Below are 13,560 nucleotides of genomic sequence, written 5' to 3' on the forward strand. Positions count from 1 at the left end.
GTTACTTTTTTTCCGAGGGCGGCAAGGGCGTAGGGTTGTCACGCTTGCGTGCCCTCCCTAATCTGGAACTCAGTGCCGCCGTATAGTCGTGGACTGCAGTGTAATTTTGACCAGTTGGTTTCCTTTAACGTGAACACATCGGACAAATAACGGGCGTCAACACTTTGTGGGAGGTGGCGCGAAGAGGTAGCCAGCCGTCGCCACGTTTCATTTAGGGCCGATTTACGCTCGAGCAGCCCATCGCCGCAAGCCGCACCGCATGTGGGCGGTTCGTGAAAAGCGGGCGGTTGTCGCGATCGATCACAATATTGTATTTATGGTGAAACCGCATGGAGCGGCGCTAAAGCCCCTTAAACTTCGCAAAGTACTGCCACGCTTTGAAGAATGCCGCCTCCTCCTCGCACGCTCTGGCCTAGGCCAACGCCGCGTCGCTATTCGCCTAATAGCATCACGTGGGCCCTCGCGCCACGCATCAGCGCCATTTTTGCTCGAGAAGCATCTACGGAGTGGCGAGGAGCGCATGTTGGCGCTGTTTCTGCGCTCGAGCAGTGCAGGCGGCGTCGAGGAGGCAGCGTGAAAACGAGGAGGAGGAGAGTGTCGCTACTTTACGAAGGGGCTTTAAGCGGTGCGGCTCGCATGGGCCCTCTGGTTGTCCAAAAAGGTAAACAGCGACCGGCAACATGCAACAGCGAGTTGGCAGCGTCGTGGGCTAAGTAGCGAACATTGCTTAACTGCGCCAAGAAACGAACCACAAAGACAGTAAGGGACAAGGACGGGCGCAGACTTGCAACTAAAGTTTATTCCACAACGTCCACATATAAGTACACCCCCGACATACACCACTGCGCGTGCGCGAAAGAACGGTAAGGTAAAAGAAATGTACAACCTTGTATAAGCAAAACGCGACCTACCTACGCTCGTCAATAAACCTCATCTCACTGTTATAAAAGTACAACCTTGTAACTGTTCTTTTATCTTACCTTCTTTTCGCTCACGCGCAGTGGTGTATGTCGGGGGTGTACTTATATGTGGACGTTGTCGAATAAACTTTAGTTGCAAGTCTGCGCCCGTCCTTGTCCCTTGCTGTCTTTGTGGTTCGTTTCTTCGCGCAGTTAAACAATGTTCGCTAATTTCCACCAACTCGCACAACAACAAGTTCTTCTAAACTACGTGTGCTAAGTAGCCGCAAAATTTCACACCGTGCCAGGATATTTTATTACGTTTGATTTCTCATTAGTTATATTTTATTACTTAGCTCGAGCGGATCGCATGCGCCGGCATCCGCACTCCGATTTGGGGACGCGACCGCTTTTGAAAGCTGGCAACCGTTCGGCAGTGCGCAGAGCTAGGGCGCTATTCTCGACACGCAAGGCGGCTGCACGGCCGCCATTATCCGCCATGTTGACTCTCTGATTGACTGTGGAGAACTCACGTGCCTTCAAATTTGTGCTGGGAAACAGAAGTTTTGGAAAATGTAATTTTGCGTTTTCATGAAGATGATGAAACGTGACGTGGAGCTGCAAATATTATCGACAATTTTTTTTTTTTGGTTCGTGGCACCTATATTGCGACGTTAGCGCTTCAAAAAGAAAGTGAGTGGCAGCGTACAGAAGCCAGTGAAAAGCATCTGCAATTTCGCGAATATGTGGTCGGGATCCAAGATGTGCGCCATGCCGGCTTGCTGATTGGCTGAAGGAATATGCTGTGGTTAGCGTCACAGGAAGGGCCGTCTCTTAAACATCGATTTGACGTTGCGTGACGTTGCGCTGGACCGCCATTGCAGAGATATTTCGCCATAATTTGGGGTGAGACAAGCCGCGCGAATCATGGTAATGAGCAGCCATATACAATGGCGGCCAAGATGAATGCGTATTGGCACGTTTGTCCCGTCGTTTGGCGCCATGAAAATCTTTTGCTCATAACGCGTGCTCATAGTATTTGCATCGCTCTCGGGTGATGTTGGCATTCGTGTTGTGGGCCAAATTTTTTTGAAAGAGCGCGTTTATACGAAATAATATTGGTTGAACATAGCAAACTTTCCGCAACGTTATCCACTTTTCACTGCTGCGTTTGTATTGTAATCAAGATTGATGCCTTTTTGCACAATCGAAAGTTATGACAACGGCGTCTTTCTATCTAACTTATAAAAACGAATGTACGCAAGGCGGCGCCTTGAAATCTCCTCCCGCGGTCCGAGTAACCAGCGAACTGAACAAGAGATGGCAGCACCGGCGCTTGCGTCGCGCTAGCGATTATCTCTGGCGTGCGCGACGCTGTCGGTGATATTCGGCCGTTTCTCAGCCAGCCGAGTCGGGCTGAGTCACTTGCGTTTCACGAGATAGCGATAACGTGCCCTGGAACGTATGCTCAGCAGCATTGGTCGGTCGCGTACGTTACCTCGAGGTAGAAACCAAGCGCGTTGGCACCAACGTACGATGACTCGTTCCGTTTTCCGGGTACACGCATCCTAGCTAATGAAGCAGACGACCGCTTGTACGCTGCAGACGACGCAAGCGAGAAGCCGTTTCGACGGAATAATCGTACGCTTTGAGCTAGCTGCTCTATTTTTACCGAGGAAGAAAACTGCTTTGCTTTATCAAGAACGTTAGGTTAGGTGCCTCCATTTCAGTTGCTTAGGCAAAACGTCAAGTTTGCGTTACGTTACGAAAGCAAAACGGGGCAATCGGCGCCATTTTGAACGCGTCGCGTCTACGTCACGCCTCGAAGAAAATGGCGCAATGTCCAGAATAGCTCCCCTACAGTAGAGTGTACTAGAAGACGGTTGAGTGGGACGAGCGGCTGGGGCGGTGCATGCTTTCCTGTGAGGCGCGCGACGACGAAAAATACTATGGTGGCGCGGCGATCAAACTAAATAGAGCCTCATCAAAGTCGCGCCGTTGGGAACTGCTTACGATTCTGCTCGGCGGGACCGTTCGTACTGCTTCGCGCGCTACTGTTTGCGATGAGAGCGACTAAAGGGTGCTTATAATCGGATGTGACGCGTTTATGCCTTGGGAATAGGTGCCTTTCTCTCGTTTCTTTATTTCATTTTATTGATTTTGAATGCTGCTCGCTGCCTGCGCGTGTATTGCGGCCGCAGTGTCGGCTTTCATTCTAGTATGTTATTGCACGGTTCCCTTTGGAGAACAAATATTTTTCTTGTTCTTCAAGCAGTATGTATGCCTCGTATGTATTTTTGCGCATATAGTTTTTCATCAGTAGGTCTTGCGAAGCGCAGCCAGAAAAAATATATGTTAACGTCCTGCTTGCCGCTTCAAACAAATAAAACACATCGGCCCCATCCGGCGCCCTGTACTCAGATTTCCGGGAAGTACTCTGATAGAAAACAAAAAAAAAACCTGCAGTCCAGCATACCATTCACGTTTCTGTAATCCTCGCGTAACAGAACGCGGAGTAATTGGCGCGGGTTCTTTTAATGCGGATGGCACTCGGGAGCCGAAAACAGTTTTGGGTAGCGATGATGTATGTTAATCTTTGGTCCGTAAGCCATGTCTTCTTGGCAGAACACTTGTTTCCGTGCTCTGTGCATTTTTGGTGAAATATTCACCTTTCGAGGTGCCTCGCCTCCGCGTCTTGCGGCCATGGACGCGGAGCATGGCAGAGGCCCGCCTGGCCAGAAGTCATCACGGCCCACAACCGCAAGGAAGCGAGTTGGCTCCCCCAGTGACACCGAAGACACCGAGCTGTACTCTGTGTCGGAAGCCGATTCATCCGGCGACAGCTTCATACCCGTCCGGAGTAAGAGGGCGAAAAGAAAGATCGTCAACAGAGCGCCGTCAACTCCTGCGAGTACAACGACTACGAAGTCAAGACCTGCGCGCTGGCCACACGTCATCATCTTTATGCCGGAAGAATCCTCAGGCACCCTATGACTGCTGAACGGGCAAGCCCTATCCATCTTTCTGGAATGTGCGGTGCCGGATCAAATTAAAGACATCAGAATAAATCCACGCAAAAATATACTCGCCATAGACGTGTACAATGCGAGTGCGCTTGGAAAACATAAAAAAAATCAGGGAGCTAGGCAGAATGAAAATGCGCCTTTTTATCCCGATCGACGATACATCCATAGCTGGTGTAATTTACGACATTGCCATTCCCAATGATAACCTACCTAGCTTCATGAAGATAGCAAGCGAGGGCATGATCATTACGCAAGTGCGCCGCCTTGGGAAAACGCGCTGCGTAAAAGTAATTTTCAAGGGGGATTGCATACCATCCCACGTTAAAGTCGGACATTTACGACATTCGGTTCGACCATTCATCCAGAAGCCGCTTCAATGCCATCAGTGTTTCAGGCTAGGACACGTCAAGGGCGTGTGTACCATCTCGCTACTGTGCCTCCGTTGCGCTGAACCTCATGCAGAAGAGACCTGCGGTGACATGGTTCTGAAGTGCGCCAACTGTAGCGGCCCTCAAGCGGCCTCGTCGAAAGACTGTACCCGCATCAAGAAGGCAAATACTTTCTGTACCGCCTTGGGACATCGACAAACACAAGTAGTGCACGCAAAGTAACATTTAACGTCAACCCACCGCTCTCGTATTAGACAGCTTAAGAACTCAAACATTCGCCGTAAACGTCAGCGACAATTATTGTTGATTGACGCAAACAGCACAGAAACGTGCACTTACATATTTTCTTACAGTGCGAGGGATCCGCCTAACTCTTTTTCATCCGTCTTGAACCAAGAACCCACACAGGTCATCTTCCCAATGTTACCTAAATTCGACCGCAAGACTGCCACTAATTGTGACACAAGTCAGGCATGTAAGCTTGCTAGTGCGTGAATAATTGTAACTTGTGTTACGCCTTTTCTACCCTTTAGAGCTGATACACAGTCGGCAGCGCGCACGAGACCCCACTGCGGCTACCTCCCTCATACAGCCTACCTGAACTTTATTGTTATCCAAACGGGTTGCTAAGTCATGACATATTTCAAATAAATGCGCTCTACATACAAATTCTATTAGAGAATTGCTTTTTAGCAGTGAAAACGCAGACTGAAATTATAAGAAATAAATTAAGCGTTAGCACGTGGTATCTATTACTCCCTAGCAGATGTCGCGCCATTTCAGTCTTTCGCCACTTCTTCATTGCATCCAGGCTGTGTATGTATATTCAGGCTATGGGCAGTGACGTGGAAAATGAAGTTCACAAGAAGATGGCAAGATGCAAAACCTATGTTGTCGCAGATGACGTCATCGGGTGTGAGGAGACCTGCTGAGGCATAGTGCGCGCCTCAGCACTCCCTCAAAAATTTCATAATAGCAAACAGAAGAGAACGACGACAGTAAAACTTAGACCTTTTTTTCTTTCCTGCAAATTGAAATCGGTGCTTTTTGGTCGTTGTGCATGGGAAGAAAGCGAGGCGCTGATGTGTCGTGCAAATACCGGAACAGGTCGATTGCAAACGTCGTGAAGGAGACAAGAACGAAAAGGGACTTTCGCGCCTTTGAGACTTGCACTCGGGGTGACGGAGAATCGAACAGGCGCAAGCGAGCTGCAGTATTTGTTTCACTTTCGTTTTTAGGATTCATAAAGTGAAAGACCAAAAAAAAAAAAGGTGACGAAAAAAAAGGACCTCTCGTAGACTGAGAGGCGCAAGCGGTTCAGAACAGACCACCGTCTCACTCGCCTTTATTACTATCAGTTTTCATTCACACTGCTTCTGTAGCTGCCACAACGCATCTGGTAAAACACGTGTAGGACGTCAATATGAACACTAAGTAGATACACTCGATATACGCAGATTTTACGACCAAAGGAGTTCAAACCCAGCAAGATTACAAAATCCAGCCATACAAAAAAATCATTATTCGCAACAACTGTGAATTGGCAAGGCATGTATTGTCTTCTTTCTGCTGTCCGCTCTGTTTCACTTTATTCTTAAAGGGCAACTCTGGCGATTTTTCGATGTCGAGGGATCTCGATGAAATTCGCTGGGCACGTTCCTCTGTACACTTCCGTCATGTCCTCAAAAAGTTGGTTTGCGGGTTGACAGATACTTTGCAAATGAATGTAATTAATTGCCTCGAACACCCTAACTTGCCTCCTCCTCAGTTACAGGCCACATTGTGTATGATGTCCGGAGTGTTCCATGTAGAGCATGCCGGGATCATACAGACGACAGCGACGAGAGCGTTGAGGAGTCAACGATCGTCAGCTGGTGCATGGCGTGAGATGTCGCGAGATGTTGCGTTCCCTGCAGATGTCCAAGAGATGGGAAGCAAGTGCTGATGCGTTGTTGGCTGCACGAACTTCAGTCCTTGCCATCCGCACACACAGTTTGAGCAGATGCTGATCGCGTTCAGCCGAGGTAAAGCCTATGTGTCACAGTCGCGTAGTTCATGCGTCTGCTGCTGGCAGACCTGACCGACTGACCTTAAGATAATTAAGCCATCAGGAGGACGAAAATTCCTTCTGTGATTCAGTTTTTGCCACACGGCTCTAGAATAAACGATTCCTCACTTCCTACACATAAAGCGAGAAGCGACTACATGGAGCAGTATCGACATCGGTGTGTTGCCGTTTCGGACGGCACGCTGCCCGCCGCACTCACTGGCATTTCCCTAAATTATATACGACTACGAACGTGCGTGTATTTTTAAGTATTGTCATGCAGACTCATTATTTAGCTTCCGAGGTGCACTGTTTGCCTCGTATGCCAAACTGGCAGCAAGCGCAGGCCCCTCGATACAGCAGCGTGATTAACCACCTCATTCAGCTGCAAACGGGGTCAATACTGGCATCGGCATTTCCTAGAATAAACTTCGCGTTCTCTATATGAACGATCATGCGCGCAAAGCGCTCATTTATGTCCATTTTACGGAACAGATTGTGCGCATGAAGAGAACACGAAGGATGATACGTAGGCAGCATAACAACGCTGCCGTAGTGTGGTCTCCAGCTCGCTGTTTTCGAAGGTGTGGGCACGCTCATATCAGTGTGATTCAGATTGATGCATCATCATCATCATCATCATCATCATCATCAGCCTGGTTATACCCACTGCAGGGCAAAGGCCTCTCCCATACTTCTCCAACTACCCCGGTCCTGTACTAATTGTGGCCATGTTGTCCCTGCAAACTTCTTAATCTCATCCGCCCACCTAACCTTCTGCCGCCCTCTGCTACGCTTTCCTTCCCTTGGAATCCATTCCGTAACTCTTAATGACCATCGGTTATCTTCCCTCCTCATTACGTGTCCTGCCCATGCCCATTTCTTTTTCTTGATTTCAACTAAGATATCATTAACTCACGTTTGTTCCCTCACCCTATCTGCTCTTTTCTTATCCCTTAACGTTACACCTATCATTCTTCTTTCCATAGCTCGTTGCGTCGTCCTCAGTTTAAGTAGAACCCTTTTCGTAAGCCTCCAGGTTTCTGCCCCGTACGTGAGTACTGGTAAGAAATAGCTGTTATACACTTTTCTCTTGAGGGATAATGGCAACCTGCTGTTCATGATCTGAGAATGCCTGCCAAACGCACCCCAGCGCATTCTTATCCTTCTGGTTATTTTAGTCTCATGATCCGGATCCGCAGTCACTACCTGTCCTAAGTAGATGTATTTCCTTACCACTTCCAGTGCCTCACTACCCATTGTAAACTGCTGTTCCCTTCCGAGACTGTTAAACATTACTTTAGTTTTCTGCAGATTAATTTTTAGACCCACCCTTCGGCTTTGCCTCTCCAGGTCAGTGAGCATGCATTGCAGTTGGTCCCCTGAGAGATGCAACGGTGCTTAAATGCGCGAAATCTGCCTATTTTGATATGTTGAGACAATAACTGAACTCACCGATGAGCGGCAAGCATTATACCTTAAACGAACGACGAGTGGTCGCTGTAGGTGCGGATGTAAACAAATGCATTTTCAGTACTTCGGACTGTCAGCGGCGTTCTTGTGGGATACAAATGCGGAAAGTTGTGGTCCACATCTTACAGTGAGCATGCGAAGCGCTTCCATGAGAAGGAATAAAACACTTAAGATAGCAAGCAGCACATATAAAATTAGTGGTTAGGGCTATCCTTGGACTTCGTGTTGCAGAAGGATATGTAGAACATGGCCGATGGCTCTCGTGGTGCCGGCTCGAGTGCTAACGGTGATTCGTGGCTATTGAATTCGTCAGAATCATACCTGTCAATATTTGACACATCCGAAGAGCTGGTGCAGCTGACATTGTCACACGGAGGTCTGGCGCGGTCGCCATTCAGCCGAGCGTGTGCTCTTGGCTGCCAGCAGGCGAGACCGGCATGCCTTGCGCGCCTTTCCCAGTAGGGAAGCTCATGACGTCACACGAATAGGTTCGCTCGGCTGCTTGGTGAGGTATCGGCTTCATTTTTGCGGTTTTTGCCTATTTAAAATTTTCTTCGAATTTTCATAGCAATTCTTCTATCAAACGTGTGACAGGGGTGTCTCGGGAACTAAAGCATTCCATTATCTTGACATGGTCGAAAAATCCCCGGAGTTGCACTTTAACTAACTCGCTCAGCGTCCAGCCATTAGCAGCACAAGAGTTGGATTGCCTTCTTGTCAAGCATGTACAGAATGATATGTAAACATACGTTGGCGACATTCTGAAAGCAATGTATAGCACTTTTGGGTCATTTATTTATTCATTTTACATTGTAATATCACAGATCACGGCACAAGCAGCGTGGGTCATGCAAAAATACACAGTAACAAGATAAGCCAACAAAGAGTTGGAAAGCCATTCAACCTCCACTTGGAGTCGACGATAAACAAAGTCGTCCTGCTCCAGTTGGTGCTGAGATAGGGGCCGAGTCGCTGCGAAGCGCACTTTATCGCGTGACCCTTAGCATGAGTGGAAGAGCGTTGGACTGAAATTTTTACTCAATTGTGTGGGAACTCCAGGCGCATTTCCACCGGCGGCGTCGCCGTGAGGATCCGTATAAAGTCCACGTGCGAAAACATCGCGGCCGAGCACCGTGAGCGTGAGTGAAACCTTGCGAGGGTGAGCCGACGATGGTGGCTCGAGCTCGCTAGGGACGATGGCGGTGACGAAGCGCAGCGTTTTCTTCGCGTGCAAGGCACCGGGAGCCAAGGGCCTTCTACTCGGGCGGTGGCTGCGTATGGCGCGGGTCATACATGGAAAGCGATCTGCGATGGGGACAGAGTGCGCCGAGTGCCGATAGCTTCCTGCACGCTGTGTTGTCACCGCTTAGGTCGCCCTGAAGCGAGAGGCAGCACGAAGGTCAATTTCCTCGCTGCTACTGCCACGGCTCCTCACGCCAATGTTTTAACATCGAGTGTGCACCGTCATCGAGTAAGCTGTGTTCATATTTGGTTGTACGCTCGTGACACCAGGTTTCCTTAATTAACTTAGTAAGCGAATATTTCCAAGTTTATGCGGCTGGTAAAGCTGCTATACTTACTTTGTATAGCTACCTAATAATTTTCCATCACAATCGACGCTTCGCCTTTCGCTGAGACTACGACTACGACGACTCAAAACTACGATCTCATTATAATGCATGCCTTGAGGGCGGGACATCGTAGCCAGACACACTGGTATGTTGCTACAGTTCGTAAACTGCAATATGTGCCGTAAAGTATTTAACAAAAAAAGGTAATTAGTCAATCTTTTTTTCATTAGTTGAACATGTGTTTCGATTTCTGCTACTAGTAATGTCCGTCTCTACGAATAAAACAGCTCAAGGACTAGAATTACTCTATCTGCCACAGGTGATTTATCAACTTGGGAAAACGTGAACATTAAGAAAGAAGCACGAGAACAAGTTAATGACCGTGTAGACAGCCATGAAAGCCAAAATGTTAGGCGTAACGTTAAGAGACAGCAAGATAACAGTGCGGATCAGAAAGCGAACCTGAACAGTCTAGTTGACAATAAGAACAAAAAATGAAGCTGAGCAGGCCATGTGATGCGTAGGGCAGATAAGCAGTGGGTAATTAGACTTATAGAGCCAAGGGAAGTGAAGCCCACTCGAGCACATCAAGAAATTAGGTTGGGTGATGAAATTAGGAAATTTACTGGCACTAGTTGGAATCAGCTAACATAAAACAAGAGTAATTAGAGATCGTTGAGAGAGACCTTCGTCCTGTTGTGGACTTCAAGATAGGTTGCTGCGGCCGCTGCTGCTAATGATGATGATTTCGCACTTTATTCTGCTACTGCGTAACTTTTTTATGGAGCTAACGTGGAGCGCCAACGACGAAACTTAGCTCGGTAACTCCTATATAAATGCCTGGGTACGGAGAGATTGCTTTACTTGGCAACCACTGCACCAAATTTGATGAGGTTTCTAGCATATTAAAGAGGAAAACAGAAACCTAGGTCTGCGAAGCGTGTTTCTTGTGTGGTTGAGAAATTTATAATAAAACTTGTTGAATATGGCAAAAAAGGAAAATCTCAAGTATCAAGTTTACAGCTTTGTGATGAAGCAATAATAAAAGAATATAACAATACTGTAAAAAGAACCTAATAACACATCTCAAGCTGAAAAATTTGATGTGTTATTCAGCGACCTAAATTAAATCGCTAATTTGTGAGTAGGACTTTTGATAAACTTTCCTAAGCCCTCAAACACATTCAAGGAAGCTATGACCTTAAATCTACTTTTTGTCCACTTCAGATGCTTTAACACATCCACTTTCAGCAATTACGATGTTTATTTTTCAATCAGACTTGCAAATTTGTATACGTCGTGCTTCTGTTTTTTTACCCTTCCAATTTTCGGAAATAGAAAGCAAGGCCTCAAGTTTGAATCATATTGTTGCTTCTAGAATTTAACTTTCTTTCACAGATGCTTCATTGAAAGTCATGCAGTGGTTGTCCCATAGTAAAAGTCATCATCATCAGCCTGGTTACGCCCACTGCAGGGCAAAGGGCTCTGCCATAGTTCTCCAACTACCCCGGTCATGTACTAATTGTGGCCATGTTGTTCCTGTAACCTTCTTAATCTCATCCACCCACCTAACTTTCTGCCGCCCCCTGCTGTGCTTCCATTCCCTTGGAATCCAGTCCGTAACCCTTAATGACCATCGGTTATCTTCCCTCCTCATTACATGTCCTGCCCATGCCCTTTCTTTTCCTTGATTTCAACTAAGATGTCATTAACTTCTTCATTCTTCTTTCGATAGCTCGCTGCGTCGTCCTCAATTTAAGTAGAACCCTTTTCGTAAGCCTCCAGGTTTCTCCCCGTACGTGAGTACTGGTAAGACACAGCTGTTATACACTTTTCTCTTGAGGGATAATGGCAACATGCTGTTCATGATCAGAGAATGCCTGCCAAACGCGCCCCAGCCCATTGTTATTCTTCTGGTTATTTTAGTCTCATCATCCGGATCCGCGGTCACTACCTGTCCTAAGTAGATGTATTCCCTTACCACTTCCAGTGTCTCGCTACCTATCGTAAACTGCTGTTCCCTTCCGAGACTGTTAAACATTACTTCAGTTGCCTGCAGATTCATCTTTAGACCCAGTCTTCTGCTTTGCCTCTCCAGGTCAGTGAGCATGCATTGCAATTGGTCCCCTGAGTTACTCAGCAAGGCAATATCATCAGCGAATCGCAAGTTACTAAGGTATTCTCTATTAACTCTTATCCCCAATTCTTCCCAATCCAGGTCTCTGAATACCTCCTGTAAACACGCTGTGAGCAGCATTGGAGAGATCGTATCTCCCTGCCTGACGCCTTTCTTTATTGGGATTTTGTTGCTTTCTTTATGGAGGACTACGGTGGCTGTGGAGCCTCTATAGATATTTTTCAGTATTTTGACATACGGCTCGTCTAAACCCTGATTCCATAATGCCTCCATAACTGCTGAGGTTTCGACTGAATCAAACGCCTTTTCGTAATCAATGAAAACTATGTATAAGGGTTGGTTATATTCCGCGCATTTCTCTATCACCTGATTGATAGTGTGAATATGGTCTATTGTTGAGTAGCCTTTAGGAATCCTGCCTGGTCCTTTGGTTGATAGAAGCGTAAGGTGTTTCAGATTCTATTTCCGATTACCTTAGTAAATACTTTCTAGGCAACGGACAGTAATTTGATCGGTCTATAATTTTTTATGTCGTTGGTGTCCCCTTTCTTATGGATTAGGATTATGTTAGCGTTCTTCCAAGATACCAGTGCGCTAGAAGTCATAAGGCATTGCGTATAGAGGGCGGCCAGTTTTTCTAGAACAATCTGCCCACCATCCTCAAACAAACCTGCTGTTACCTGATCCTCTCCAGCTGCCTTCCCCTTTTGCATAGCTCCCAAGGCTTTCTTAACTTCTTCCAGTGTTACTTGGGGGATTTCAAATTCCCCTAGACTATTCTCTATTCCATTATCGTCGTGCGTGCTACTGGTACTGTACGAATTTCTATAAAACCCCTCAGCTTATTGAACTATTGATCCATACTAGTAATGATATTACCGGCTTTGTCTCTTAACGCATATATCTGATTATTGCATATTCCTAGTTTCTTCTTCACTGGTTTTAGGCTTGTTCCGTTCCTGAGAGTATGTTCATTTCTCTCCAAATTATACTTCCTCATGCCAGCTGTCTTACGCTTGTTGAATAACTTCAAAAGCTCTGCCAGTTGTATTCTACCTGTAGGATTCGAGGCTTTCATACAATGGCGTTTCTTGATCAGATCTTCCGTCTCCTGTGATAGCTTACTGGCATCCTGTCTGACGGAGTTACCAGCGACTTCTATTGCACACTCCGTAATGATGCCCATGAGATTGTCGTTCATTGCTTCAGCATTGAGGTCCTCTTCCTTAGTTAAACCCGAGTACCAGTTCTGTAGCTTCATCCGGAATTCCTCTATTTTCCCTCGCACCACTAACTGATTGATCGGCTTCTTATGTACCAGGTCTTTCCTTTCCCCCCTCAAGTCTAGGTTAATTCGAGTTCTTACCATCCTATGGTCACTGCAGCGCACCCTGCCGAGCACCTCCACATCTTGTATGATGCCAGGGTTAGAGTAGTGTATAAGGTCTATTTCATTTCTACTCACGCCATTCGGGCTCCTCCACGTCCACTTTCGGGTATCCCGATTGCGGAAGAAAGTACTCATTATCCGCATATTATTCTGTTCCGCAAACTCTACTAATAACTCTCCCCTGCTATTCCTAGTGCCTATGCCATATTCCCCCACTGACGTGTCTCAAGCCTGCTTCTTGCCTACCGCGGTATTGAAGTCGCCCATCAGTATAGCGTATTTTGTTTTGACTTTACCCATCCGCGTCTTCATAGAAGCTTTGGACGTCCTCGTCATCATGACATGATATAGGGACGTGCGACCTTCAATTCGTACCTCTTATTAGGTTGCACAAGACCTGCCACCCTCTCGTTTATGCTATAGAGTTTCTGTATGTTACCAGCTATATCCCTATTAATCAGGAATCCGACTCCTAGTTCTCGTGTGTCCAGGACGTGTCCAGAACTCCTAGTTCTCGTCTGTCCAGGGCACAAGACGTGTCCGCTTATTAGCACTGTATATGCTTCTTTCGTCTTCCTAACTTCACTGAGCCCTATTATATCCCATTTACTGCCCTCTAACTCCTCCA

The 13,560-nt window shown here is 46.9% G+C and overlaps 1 protein-coding gene across 3 annotated transcripts in view; it reads left to right on the forward strand.

The window, feature by feature from the left end:
* The window catches only part of Mip (Myoinhibiting peptide precursor), a 480,517-nt gene that overhangs the window by 153,613 nt on the left and 313,344 nt on the right, over window positions 1–13,560 (forward strand). The gene's annotated exons all lie outside the window — the stretch shown is intronic.

Source organism: Dermacentor andersoni, chromosome 4 (genome assembly GCF_023375885.2).
Source record: "Dermacentor andersoni chromosome 4, qqDerAnde1_hic_scaffold, whole genome shotgun sequence".
In the NCBI taxonomy this organism is placed as follows: Eukaryota; Metazoa; Arthropoda; class Arachnida; order Ixodida; family Ixodidae; genus Dermacentor; species Dermacentor andersoni.